This window comes from Podarcis melisellensis (genome assembly GCF_964234715.1).
Source record: "Podarcis melisellensis genome assembly, chromosome: 11".
Lineage (NCBI taxonomy): Eukaryota > Metazoa > Chordata > Lepidosauria > Squamata > Lacertidae > Podarcis > Podarcis melisellensis.
In genome coordinates, this window is record NC_138543.1 from 53,103,405 (window position 1) to 53,117,079 (window position 13,675).

Genomic DNA, 13,675 nt, shown 5'->3' on the forward strand with positions numbered 1-13,675 from the left:
CATATTGGATCCAAGTAACAACCAGAGGGAAGGGGAGAGATCAAAGGCCTGTGTGGAAATGAAAGGAAGGCCTGAACTTTCCCAGTGCCTGGAGTAGCACTTGCAGGTCTCATTTAAATCCCCATTCAGACCACGATCTGGATACTTGGGCTGCAATTCCCAAACATGGTATTTATTAAAGCTTGCATATCCCACCTTTTGTGCCACAAGCCCTCCAAGGTAGCCAGGATTCAAGCATACAATCCAAGAGAGTCAAACAAGCAACAGAACAACACCGAAGAAGAAGAGTTTGGATTTGATATCCCGCTTTATCACTACCCGAAGGAGTCTCAAAGCGGCTAACATTCTCCTTTCCCTTCCTCCCCCACAACAAACACTCTGTGAGGTGAGTGGAGCTGAGAGACTTCAGAGAAGTGTTACTGGCCCAAGGTCCCCCAGCAGATGCATGTGGAGGAGCGGGGAAGCGAACCCAGTTCACCAGATTACAAGTCTACCGCTCTTAACCACTACACCACACCGAAAGCAGCAAGGAGAAGGCCAGCATCACGGATAAAAAGAGAGAGGCCTTGTCCTTACTCCAAGGGTTTCAGAAGGTCAAGCAACAACACTGCCTGCCTGGTGACAGAAGTTTTGACAGAAAAGGGCTGGAAGAAGTATCCTTAGGAAACAGAATTCAGCTGGTAAGAGTGTTACTACCATTTCTGGACTGTGATAGTCTGCCCAATGTCGTTCAAGCGCTGGTGACTTCGAGATTACTGCGATAAGTCACCTGGAAACTGCAGGTAGTATAAAATGTGACAGCTTGGCTACTATGCTATGTTATGGTACTGCTGAAAGAATTGTACATGCTGCCAGTTCGCTACTGGGTCCACCTCACACTGGTAGTACTGGTGCATGAAGTCCTACATGAGTTGGGACCAGAACAGCTAAAAGAACATCTCGCCTTTTATATACCCAACGTATCACTGTACTTAGCAAAGAAAGGGCCCACTGCATCAAGAGGCCCATTCCGTACAATGTTGGAATCGGACCTTTACTGTGGTGGCCCCTCTGCTTTGGAACTCCTTCCTGTTCCTGCATATCAGGCGCTGCCTCTCTTGTCTTTTCAGTGCCTTTTCTCTTTCACCAAACCTACGAAGGTTAGATCTTTATCTCGGTGTCAGGCTTGGATTTAAAATTGTGTGTGTGTGTCTGTGTGTATACATGCAGTTGTTTTACATATGTTTTTGTGATACAGTCAAACCTCGGCTCCTGAAAGCCTCCGTTTCGGAACATTTCGGTTTCCGAACACCAAAAACCCAGAAGTAAATGCTCCAGTTTTCGAACGTTTTTTGGAAGCTGAACATCCGACGTGGCTTCCGCTTGAGTGGAGGAAGCTCCGGCAACCAATCAGAAGCTGTGCCTCAGTTGTTGAACATTTTGGAAGCCGAATGGGCTTCTGGAATGGATTATGTTCGGCAACCGAGGTTTGACTGTATTGTGAAATGCTTCATAGGAAAAGATTCATAAATAGCAATAGTGTTAATACTATGCTTAGGATCAGTTACTGAAACTACCACCATGAAACTAACCTTTGCTCATAAGCAAGAATTTCAGAATTTGTTTGTTGATTAGTATTCTCAACTTCAGAGATGGGTGACAGTGTAGACAGGTGCATCCTTTTATAACAGGACTGGCATGAGAAGTAATATTGGGAGGATAGTTTTTCATTAAGTCTAGTTATACAATTTCCTTTTTTGGGTAGACTAGGCCCATTGTCAACATTTTGTTACAAACTGGTAGCAGCAGTAGCACGTTCTTCACAAACCACAGCTGCTGTTTTTCTTTTCTTTTTGCATACATTTGCATACGATTAAAATTTGACTACTTTAATATTCTGTTTCCACCCAGAGGCTATTTTGATTATCTTATAAAAAAGGAGGGCAGAATTATTCATGCCTTGGTTTAATTTAATTTTCCCTTAATGTAGCCATTTGAATTAATGGAAACTTGATAAAACTGTAAGATGGGGTAAAAGGCACTGATTAAGTATGTTGAAGCTTAGAACAAAGTACTACACTTAATAAGGCTTGTGATCTATCTTGACACTTATATTCAGGCCTTTCAGACTCCGCTACCGAAAATTACAAAAACTAAGTCTAGAATGGACTACAAGATTCCTGTGTATGGAAACTTCTGTATGTGCATTAGATCACATCATTGATCTAAAAATAAATGCTAAATAGTGTTTAAAACAGAATTTAATGAGGGGGTTCTGTTGTTACCCGGACTTCGGATGTTTCCTTTATGGTGCAGAGGAACCCGAGTTGCAGATTCATTCTAGTCATCATGACACACCAACTAAATCTTGTAAGTTAGCACCTGTGTGTCTCAAAAGCTAGGATTGTCTGCAGTGCACTTAGATGCTCATCCTACTACATCTTTTCCTGAAAGTAAATCTCACTGTGATGTTCATTTGAACATATTGTACATGAAAATTCCAGGATAAGTCACTGCACCCCACTGCCACCAAGGAGTCGCTCAGGAATCATACAAATATAGAAGCTCACATAAAAACAATTATCCAAGTAAATAAGTAGAAACCATCAGATCGCTACTTAACAGCAACCCAAACATCTGGCAGCGTACAAAAAACCAGGAAGAAATGGCATAGGGGTGGCATCATTGTGGCCGTATATTTCCCATCAGGGAAAAAGGTGAGGTATAAATAAATATTTTATTTATTATAATTATAATTTATTTTATATATATATATATATATATATATATATATATATATGCAGGTTTTGGTGTCCTCGGGTGTCTTCCCGTGTAAAAGTTGGGGTGTCTAGGCGACGTTTCGACGAGGTCTCACTCGTCATCTTCAGGCTGGTGCTTTCGGCTTCTTGTTACTGGAACAGAGCAGGATCTCAGTGTTTGAGTTCCTATAAATACTGTTGAGGGGGTGTGGTGTATAGCCTCCAATGTTCTGGGCAGAGAGGAAGTTCCCAGGCTAGTGTGCCTTTTATTCTTTTGTTCCTTAATTACTTGAGGGATATCTTGAGTGATTTCTTGAGTGATATCCTGAGTACCACTTAGGTGGGTCATTAGGTGTGGATTAGTTGCTAAAGTCTTTGTGTCTTGACCTCTTGAACTTTGTGAAGAGTTTTTCTGAGAAGATGGCTGTACTGCACTTAGTTGTGCTCTGGCTTGGCTTCGTGTATAGGGGCGAGCTGTGGTTTTGTGGCCTGTGTCAGCCAGATCTGTGTAGGGATTGCAGGGGGGTGCAGCATCCGGAGGTGCCACCATGGTTTGGCTACTGGATGGTGTCTGTAATTTATCTGTGGAGAGGGTCTGGGTTTGGGTCTGGTGTGGTTGATTGGTGATGGCGTTCTGTGTGCCTCTGGATCTGGTGTCAGTTTTTGTGGGGAGGGCTAATTTCCAGATGTCTGGCAAGCGGGATGTGTCGTCACGCTTGTTCATGTTGTGAGGGTGTTTCTCTATCTCGATGGAGAATAATCATGGAAGCCATCGAGATAGAGAAACACCCTCACAACATGAACAAGCGTGACGACACATCCCGCTTGCCAGACATCTGGAAATTAGCCCTCCCCACAAAAACTGACACCAGATCCAGAGGCACACAGAACGCTATCACCAATCAACCACACCAGACCCAAACCCAGACCCTCTCCACAGATAAATTACAGACACCATCCAGTAGCCAAACCATGGTGGCACCTCCGGATGCTGCACCCCCCTGCAATCCCTACACAGATCTGGCTGACACAGGCCACAAAACCACAGCTCGCCCCTATACACGAAGCCAAGCCAGAGCACAACTAAGTGCAGTACAGCCATCTTCTCAGAAAAACTCTTCACAAAGTTCAAGAGGTCAAGACACAAAGACTTTAGCAACTAATCCACACCTAATGACCCACCTAAGTGGTACTCAGGATATCACTCAAGAAATCACTCAAGATATCCCTCAAGTAATTAAGGAACAAAAGAAGAAAAGGCACACTAGCCTGGGAACTTCCTCTCTGCCCAGAACATTGGAGGCTATACACCACACCCCCTCAACAGTATTTATAGGAACTCAAACACTGAGATCCTGCTCTGTTCCAGTAACAAGAAGCCGAAAGCACCAGCCTGAAGATGACGAGTGAGACCTCGTCGAAACGTCGCCTAGACACCCCAACTTTTACACGGGAAGACACCCGAGGACACCAAAACCTGCATTCCTGTACCCGTGAAAATCTACGAAAGCATATATATATATATATATATATATATATATAAAATTTAACAACATTTATACGCTTCTTTACTGTAAAAAGCAACGACCATCAAAGCGGCTTACAAAAAGATAAAAACGGGGGCGGGGAAACAATACGCTAAAGCCCGACAAATTGTAAAAAATACTGAAACGGATTCAAATTCACACCAGCATTTCTAAGCAAACAAGCACGCCTTTAGCAGGCTCTCAAAACAAAACAGCGGAAGCGCCTGCTCGATATATCAAGAGGCAGGGAGTTCCAAAGCGTAATTGGCGGCCGCAGCATCCCCTTCCTAGAGTCGCCTGCGTAGACTCCTACTTAGGGGTGGGACTACATCTCCCAGCATACACTTCGGTCGCCTCAAAGCCCGCTTTCGCTTCTTGGCCTCTTTGCAAAACGAAGCGGGCGGGGCGGAACTCTGGGAGAGGCGTGGCAAGCGCACGTGACCGATTCCGTCTCCGCCCCTTGTGCTTCTCTAAGGCGACGGCTGCGACGACGTGGAAAGATGGAGGCGGTTTGAGTTCCGAGCGGCCGGCTGACTGACTGAAAGGTTCGCTCGCGGGCGCGCGCCCGACTGCGTACGTAGCCCGCCCCCTCCCACAAATGTAGAAGAGGCGGGGCCGCGCTTTCTCCCCCCCCCTCACGCGAGCGAGCCGCGGAGGCGCGCAAGCAAAAGAGTCCCTGAGGAGAATCCCGCGGGGCGGCGGAGGGGAGCGTCAGGTTCCGTTCCCGCACTCCCCTCTACCGACCCAGCCCACCCCGTTCTCGGTCGCTCGCCCAGCGGAGCCCGGTGAGTCGCCGCCGCCTCCCCCCTCAGCTTCATGCAGGGCTTCCCTGCTTAGCATCCCCTCTCTGAGAGACGGGAGTTCAGCCCTACGTGTGTCGCAGGGGTGAGGGGAGGGGCCCCTTTTTGTAGCCATGGCAGTTGGTGGGGAGGTCAGGTGAGTTTGGGGGCACGAGGGGTCACGGGGGGGGGAGGGGAGAGAGGTGGCTGATTTCTTTATATATTTATATGCTACTATATAGATAGATATTTGCCTCTACAGTGGATCCCAACCTTTTTGGGCAGCTGTACCCCACCTAAGCATCTCTAAAATCCTGATCCCCACCCCTAGTGCCAAATTTGCGGATAAGCTAAACAAGCTGTAGCTTAGGGCCCCACACTTTTTTGGGGCCCCCCAAAAAATTAAAGGGGAAAAAAGTGTTTATAAAGGAACTTTTGTTATTGCCAAATGTCAATGTGTTTGCATTATTAATAAAATACTAATAATAACATCTTATTTATATCCTACACTCCCCAGCCAAAGCTGGGCTCAGAGAGGTTAACAACAGTAAAATGATACAACATTCTAAAATCATTTCATTATAAAGTTTGTTATGAATAAAAAAGCATTTTAAGTTAGAGCTTAATAATTATTTCACTATTAATATACTTCTTAATTGCATTTCACTGTTAATATACTTCTTCTTAATTGTATTTCAGTTCAACAATTACTTTGATAAAATACATACTTTGTTATGTGCAAATGGCTTTAGATACCCATTAGGTCCATAAATGACCATATAACATACATTCAACACACAAAACAGTGACAATTTGTTGTTGACAAAGGACAGCTGGACATATAAAGGGCCCCATTACCTTCAGTAGCTGAGGGCCTCATCAAATCTAAATCTGGCCCTGATGCCCCTTCCTCTGTGACATACAATTCTTATTATTCAAAAAGTGAAGGAAGGAAGCCTAAGAAGCCATTAACTGATAATAACTCATTCGCGAATTGCCCCCCCAATCAAACTGCCCCACACTGGGAAACACAGCTCTCTACAGGAAGTGTTAAAGCTACCAGTAATTTAAAGAAGAAGAAGAAATGCACAGTTGAAAATGAGCAGTTCATCATTTAAAGGCTGGAAACATGCCTGCAGCTGCATGCCTTAAAGAAGGCTGTTGTTTTAAGGGATAGCTCAGTCAATAAAGCACGGGGCTCTGTTGCTCTGAATCTCAGGGTTGTGGGTCGAGCCCCATGTTGGGCAAAATATTCCTGCGCTGAAGGGGGTTGGACTAGATGACACTTGTGGTCCCTCCCAACTCTACAACAGAGGTAGATTTAGGGCAGCATGACTGATTCCGCCATTGCACTGAGTGCTGAGCCTAGTGGGCGCTGCCAGGCATCACAACTATGAGATAGTGAATTGAGAGGCAGGGGGATGCTGAGTTTTTGACTCTCACAGGACGCTGCTGAAATTTGAAAGACCAAAGCTCGTCGCTGTCTACAATTTCTATGGATTGGTGCTGAGGAATCATAGAATTGCAGAGTTGGAAGGGACCACTAGGATCATCTAGTCCAACCCCCCTGCAATGCGGGAATCTTTTGAACCCACGGCCCTCAGATTAAGAGTCTCATGCTCTACCAACTAATCTATCCCAGAACTTCTGATGGCGGTGATAGCTAGGGGATACCCAACTCAAGAAGGGGCAACTGAATAAGTTTCCCCTGCACACACAGATATACCTCCTCCCACTTTATATAGTGCACACAGCATGTTTCTCTCACACACTGATAGTCTTATGCAGGCTTACTCAGGAGTGAGGTCCTCCGGCGTTAAGTGAGTCTAGCTCTTGGGTAAATGTGCATCAGCTTGTGTCCTGTGTTAATCTAGAGTAAATTACCCCCTTAGTTTTGTAGGCTTCTCTTCTATGATTCTTTGCTTTAGAAAGAAGAAGTATCTGCTTTTGTAGCCATTCTTATTGTAAATATAACAAGGTGGTTAAATAGACTGTATCTGTACTAACTGCTATTGAGCTATCCTCTGACCATCTGGGTAGATAGAGCATTTTTTTTAAAAAAAATCCCTTTGTCAGCTTTAACATGTTTATGAGCAAGGTGAGTGGTGGGTTAATTAATAGGGAGTGCAGTGGGTTGGTTTGCTTTTTTAAAGTACAGTGGTACCTCGGGATAAGTACTTGATTTGTTCCGGAGGTCCATTCTTAACCTGAAACTGTTCTTAACCTGAAGCACCACTTTAGCTAATGGGGCCTCCTGCTGTTGCCGCGCTGCCGGAGCACAATTTTTGTTCTCATCATGAAGCAAAGTTCTTAACCCGAGGTACTATTTCTGGGTTAGCGGAGTCTGTAACCTGAAGCGTATGTAACCCGAAGTACCACTGTATATCTCATTTCTTTCATCGTGAAGGGCAAGCATAAATGGTGTACTTAGGTGGTTGCCCATCCAGGCACTAGCTAAACTGCAGACCTAGCAATTCAAAAGCACACCAGGTACCGCTATGTCAGGAAGGTAAACGGTGTTTCTGTGTGCTCTGGCTTCCGTCATGGTGTTCTGTTTCACCTGAAGTGGTTTAGTCATGCTGGCTACATGACTCGGACAGCTGGCCACATGCCGGCTCCTTTGGCCTGAAAGTGGGATAAGTGTCGCACTCCATAGTCGCATTTGACTGGACTTAACCATCCAGACAGAGACCTGCTTTTGCTTCAGCAAGGTATCTCCTTCAGGTACCTTCTGACCATACCTTGCGTGTGTCCTTGATTATGCCTGTCAGTAAGTTTGGAACTTGCCAGTATTTCAGAGATAAATTCCTGTAAGTAAGAGCATGTATGCAGGACATGGTACTGTGAGCTAGCATAATTGTAGACACATTTATGAGGGAGAGAAAATGGGGCTGGTAGCAAACTGCTTTCTTTTGGAAGAAATAAAGTTATTGGTATCAATGATAGTTGGTTCACTGCTAAATCTGGAGTCTGAGTAAGGTAGGGAGTGTGGACCTAGGGGAAAACGTTATTGAGGTGTGCTGGTGCCAAATATGATGGAGTTTGTCAGTTTTTCAAATGCTGCTTCCTCATCACAACATGCAGTTAAATGGAAAAGCATCAGTCTGGAAATGAAGGCTGGTATAACAACTCCTAAAATAGAATAACTGCTATTGGGTTCATAATCTTGATTTATGGTAATTTCTCTCACGCATCCCACTTGCAGATGAAAATAGACCTTCATGACATTGTGTTCTTTAGACATGGGTGTGCAAAACCTAGTTTCCAATCCTAGTTGTAGAAAGGTTTGCTTAACTGCAGTTAACATTGCTACCAGCATAAAGTTTAACCATGATTAGGTTTAGACCATGTCTAAAAATATTGTAACATTTCAGGTTATTCTATTTTCACCTAGGTGTGTTGATGTGAAGAGCAATGGGTGTAGAAGTGCTAATCACATAACAACACTCCTTAGTATTTCCTTGCCTGAATAAGATACATCTCTTCCATGGTCTGCTTGGGTTGTGACCTGTGTTCCAGCTATCTTATTTTACAGCTTCTGTTCCAGATAACCTTACAGAGCCATCATACTGATAAGAACAGACCGTTACTTAGTGTGACTCTAAAAGTGAATGGATTCAGAGTGGTGTTCTAGAGCACTGTTCATGAAGTTCTGTTGTCTATAGTGTGCTTGATATGACAGAAGAAGAGACTGCAAGACATGTTTGCAGCAACTGTTTGGTCGTGGAGCTTAGGTTCTTGACCTTGGGCCAGACTTAGTCTCTCAACACCACCTACTTACTAGGACAGTTGTGAGAATGTGTGCAAAATATTCCACCATATATATTTCTCTGAGTTTCCGGGAGGAAGGGCATTTTGTAAACATGGTAAATTATGAGAGAGAAACTATGACCATTCTATACAAAGTTCTTGAATCCCTGGCTTTAATTTCCATCACCACCACAGTAGAGAAGTTCCAGTTATGGTGATACAGATTACTGGATTTGGGATTTCAGTGCTTTGTAGACAGCGAACACATTGTGAGTTGTGCATATGGGATGGTCATTGCATGCAGCTTGTACACTAAGTAAGGAGCATCTAAACTGGCCTACTGTTTTAGTACTGGTGTATACTGGGGTGAATGTCCACAGCAAGCTGTATTATTTGCCTCAGTCTTTCCTTCCTTGTGGGTGCTTATTCTGAGATTTTGCACTTGAGCTTGTATTTGCTTCTTTCAGAATGTTTACTATGCCAGTGCTAGTCCCCACAGTGTTTCCTCAGAGACAGTGTTAGAAACTCAGATATGTAAGCTAATCAGCTAATGGCATCTTAAACCTAAGTTACAGCAGCCACAACAGTATGTCTAGGCACCTTTATATTTTTTGCAATGACATTTTAAAATTATCATCATTATTCATTTCTATACTTTTATATTTTAAAGGAAAAAAAAATCTCAAAGTGGTTTACAACACATTAGAACATCAAATAAAACAATCCAGGATTAAAACAAATGAAAGCTTCAAGGAAAATATTTCAGATCCTTCTCCAAGTGGCATTTTGCTTCCCCCATATTTGTTTAACTAGTTAATTTATATAGCTGCCCCATAGTAGAAGAAGTCTAGGAAGCCAGTGTGGTGTCGTGGTTAGTGTGTCAGATAGGAACTGGGAGAGCAGGGTTCAAATCCCCACTCTTGTCATGAAGCTCCCTGGGTGACAGTCAGTCACAGCCTCTTAACCTATCTCACAGGGCCGTTGTAGGGATTAACTGGTGAGGCGGGTGAGCCATGTACCCATTGGAGAAAAAGGTGCGGTATAAATGCAATAAATAATCTCTTCTGCTTAACTGCATAAGAAAGCTGATGGGGCCAGCCAGATGGAGATGTCAGTTGCCAACATGGCATCCAGAAATGCCCGTGTGGTCACAATTGGACCCGTCCCAGTAGCAAAACACACCTGGACATAAGATACAGTGGTACCTCGGGTTAAGAACTTAATTCATTCTGGAGGTCTGTTCTTAACCTGAAACTGTTCTTAACCTGAAGCACCACTTTAGCTATTGAGGCCTCCTGCTGTCGCCATGCCGCTGGAGCACAATTTCTGTTCTCATCCTGAAGCAAAGTTCTTAACCCGAGGTACTATTTCTGGGTTAGCTGAGTCTGTAACCTGATGCATATGTAACCTGAAGCGTAGGTAACCTGAGGTACGACTGCATTCTGGTAAGGTGGCTGTCTTGCAATTTTCTTTTTCTGTAGAGCAAATCTCTTTCTGTAGAATCAGACCATAAAGAACCATTTTCAGTTTGAGAGTGCTTCATAATGTTTCTGGGTACTGTAGTCTTTTTTGTGCATTTTCTAGTTTTGTAGTTTACTAGCAATGTGATTGAGCAGATAGTGACATCTATTTCCAGTTCTTTTCTACATCCAGATTAATTTATTGTACACATTCTCAGCAGGGAAAGGAAACAGTTTAATGCATCTTAAATACACCTTTCCTGAACAGTTTGTATAAACTTGCTGGATACTTGTATCCTGTACTAGTCCATAAAATACTCAAAGCATACACTTGCTCATTATGGAGGCATACTGTGTATATGGTGTCCTGTAGCACTATGGTAGTATGACTACGTAATTCACAGTTTCTGTTCAGGCTCCCAGTAACTTGTTAGCTTATATTTCCATTGTCGCTCATGGTGCTCTTAATACGTTATCTTGCTAGCTCAATTGCAGATACCAGAACTAACAGTTTATTGCCAAAGGCCAGCTGGTAAAATGTGTATACCACTGTGAAAGGCTTTACAATTTCTGCATTTTTGTATCCTGAGGTACTCTTCATAGCTTTTTAATTCGGCAGAGAAGATTTGATGGTGTGTATTGCCTTTTCCTCTAGGGCTATATATGCTACGGTGAGCTTGACTCTCTGAGTCTGTGATGGTCTTCTAATTGCTTAACTTGTTCCATTCCTGCAGACCTGCTACTGGAGGAATGAGAAATTATTTGAACTTTACTATTCCTTTATGCACTTGGGAGCAAAACTGTTACATCTGCTTTGTAGTGTTGGCGTGATGGTTTTATTTGCATTGTATTGCTTGACAAATTATATTTTTTAACTTTGGTATTCTGGGCTCAAGAAAAAAGGGTAGTAGATAAAAGATGCATAGAATGAAATCCTCATAAGCAGCAGCAGCATGCACACTCATAACCCAAAGGTAAAATGTATGTTAAGTCTCAGAATCCCACAAGCTTGGAATGTGCCAGGTTGCTTTTGCCCAGTACAGTGGTACCTCGGGTTACAGACGCTTCAGGTTACAGACTCCTCTGACCCAGAAATAGTACCCCGGGTTAAGAACTTTGCTTCAGGATGAGAACAGAAATCACACGGCAGCGGCAGCGGGAGGCCCCATTAGCTAAAGTGGTACCTCAGGTTAAGAACAGTTTCAGGTTAAGAACGGACCTCCAGAACAAATTAAGTTCTTAACCCAAGGTACCACTGTACTTATTTCCAGAATTTTAGGGCCTGTTCATGTGTGCTTCTCCTTAGGGTAACATCTTCCCTTCTTCCCCTTATTATGAGTCAAAGTTGTAAACTAAACCATGGAAGCCCTTTATTTATCTGAATGTGGGATCTATCAGTGCCCTTGTTTTTTTTCTACCTGTGGTGAGGGTAGGCACAATCCTACTTGCTGCAGATAATATTTGAGGGCACAAGTAACTAGCAAAGGCCGCCATATATCAGTCTGAGAACCATATCTACCTTCGTTTCCAGGGATACTGCACTTGCCTTTAAGCTGCTTTCCAGCCAAATTAAGCTGAAAAATTTGTGGATACAACAGTTTGCTTTCCATACTGAAGAGATAACACTCCAAAGGGAAGGAGGTGGACAGTTGTGTTGCTTCTGTGTCCTACTTTCTTCCATATGTTTTATTCAGGAACAGCATGCAATCTTATTTTCTCACCGCCAGAATCTTAACAGTCCGTATAAGCAATTTCTAGTAAGGTAGCTGTCTTAGTTTGCTGCAGCAAAAAGAACAAAGAACCTTGTGGCACTTTAAAGGCTAACAAATGTACTATGGCTTGAATCATAGAACTGTAGAGTTGGAAGGGACCCTGAGGATCATCTAGTCCAATTCCCTGCAATGCAGGAATATGCAGCTGTCCCACATGGCGATCAAACCTGCAACCTCGGTGTTATCAGCACCATGCTTTAACCAACTGAGCTATCCGTAGGAGGCCTTGAAACTTCACTGGGCAGCCTAGACTCAGTTTGTATCCTGGTTTCTCTACACCAAACCTTGTTGAGAAGATAAAATGTGGGGTGGGGAGGGAGCCCTGTTCATGCCACCTGTAGGTCCTTGCAAGAAGGAAGGCAGAGTAATATACATTGGGCAGATACTGAGAAATACCTTTCACAATTACAGTTGACAGGACAAAGTAGAATAGCATTTTGGAAGTGGTTGTTCTATGAGCATCTGTTGCCTGATTTCCCTTCAAATCTATTTTTTACATGGCAGATGTCATTATTTTTGTGTTCCTTTCTACTGCCAGGCCCCCTGTTGCTCAGTCTGGTTTACAAATAAGTGTAGTTTGTAGTATTTCTTTAGCTGTTCTCTATATAACACCACTTAAGTTCTTCAGGTCTGTTTAGTCAGAGATGTATGTCTGGTGAAGACACTGCAGGGTGTTCTTGATATTAGGTGATCGAGTCGAGCTGAATATTATCTAGGGAGATGTACAATACCAGTTCTCAAATGTTCTGTCACACTCTTAAGAGAACAGTCCTATTTAATACTGGGGAGGAAAGCTGGATCTACACTGATCTAAAAAAATGCTAAGGAAAAAAGGTTATATAGCTCACAATGCAATTTTCCGTTTACTGCTGTACAGCGCTCCTGGTGTCACATTTTAATAACGCATTTATAATGTTATACAGTAGAACCTCTACTTACGACCGCGTCTACTTGGGCCCGGTCCAAGTTGTGACCGCGGCAAACCCAGAAGTAAATACTGGGTTTGCCGCGATTCGCGCACACGCAGAAGTGGCTGCGGCCGTCTGCACATGCGCAGAAGCGCACTGCCACCAAATGTGTCTGCGCACAACGGCTCTTCTACCAGCAACCCGGATTGACTTACGGACGGACCTCCAGAACTGATTACGTCCATAAGTAGAGGTTCCACTGTAACTCACCAGTACTGTATAGATTAGTTCTAAGTCTCATTGAACTCAGTGGGACTTTCTGTTGAGCAGTCCTATATAGCATTGCCCTGTAATATTGTCAAGAAGCAGAACCTAGCATTAAGTTATGTGTTAAAGAGTAGGCTTTATTGTTAGTGACCTGGAGCCAGTTTAGCCCCATAACTCCAGTGGTGTGTCTTGAGTGCACCCCTTAGTTTTCTCCCATTCCCCACCATGGGAGAGAGGCAGGCAAAGTACTACATTTGGGAGTGGGGGCACTGTTGCATGAGGGTTGTAATTCAGTGCTGGAGCATGGGCTTTGTATGGAGAGGTCTCTTGCTTTAATCCCATCTCCAGTGCAAAGAATTTCAGCAGGGCCAGGAATGACCTGTGCACAAGTCTTAGGAGAGACTCTACCAGAATAGATAGAACAAATTTAAATGGAGCATGCAAAGCAACTTCATAGGAAGGTGAAAGCTGCCTG

The 13,675-nt window shown here is 43.7% G+C and overlaps 1 protein-coding gene across 5 annotated transcripts in view; it reads left to right on the forward strand.

Moving 5' to 3' along the window:
• The first annotated feature begins 4,727 nt into the window (after window positions 1–4,727).
• Window positions 4,728–13,675, forward strand: part of DYM (dymeclin) — a 165,673-nt gene continuing 156,725 nt past the window's right edge. The window contains exon 1 of one of the 5 annotated variants that reach the window (XM_081929707.1): window positions 4,728–5,049. The gene's annotated coding sequence lies outside the window, so the exon portion shown is untranslated. Of the gene's footprint in view, window positions 5,050–5,081; window positions 5,201–13,675 lie in introns of those variants that run through there. The other 4 variants (XM_081929711.1, XM_081929708.1, XM_081929709.1 and 1 more) reach the window with 4 other exon arrangements.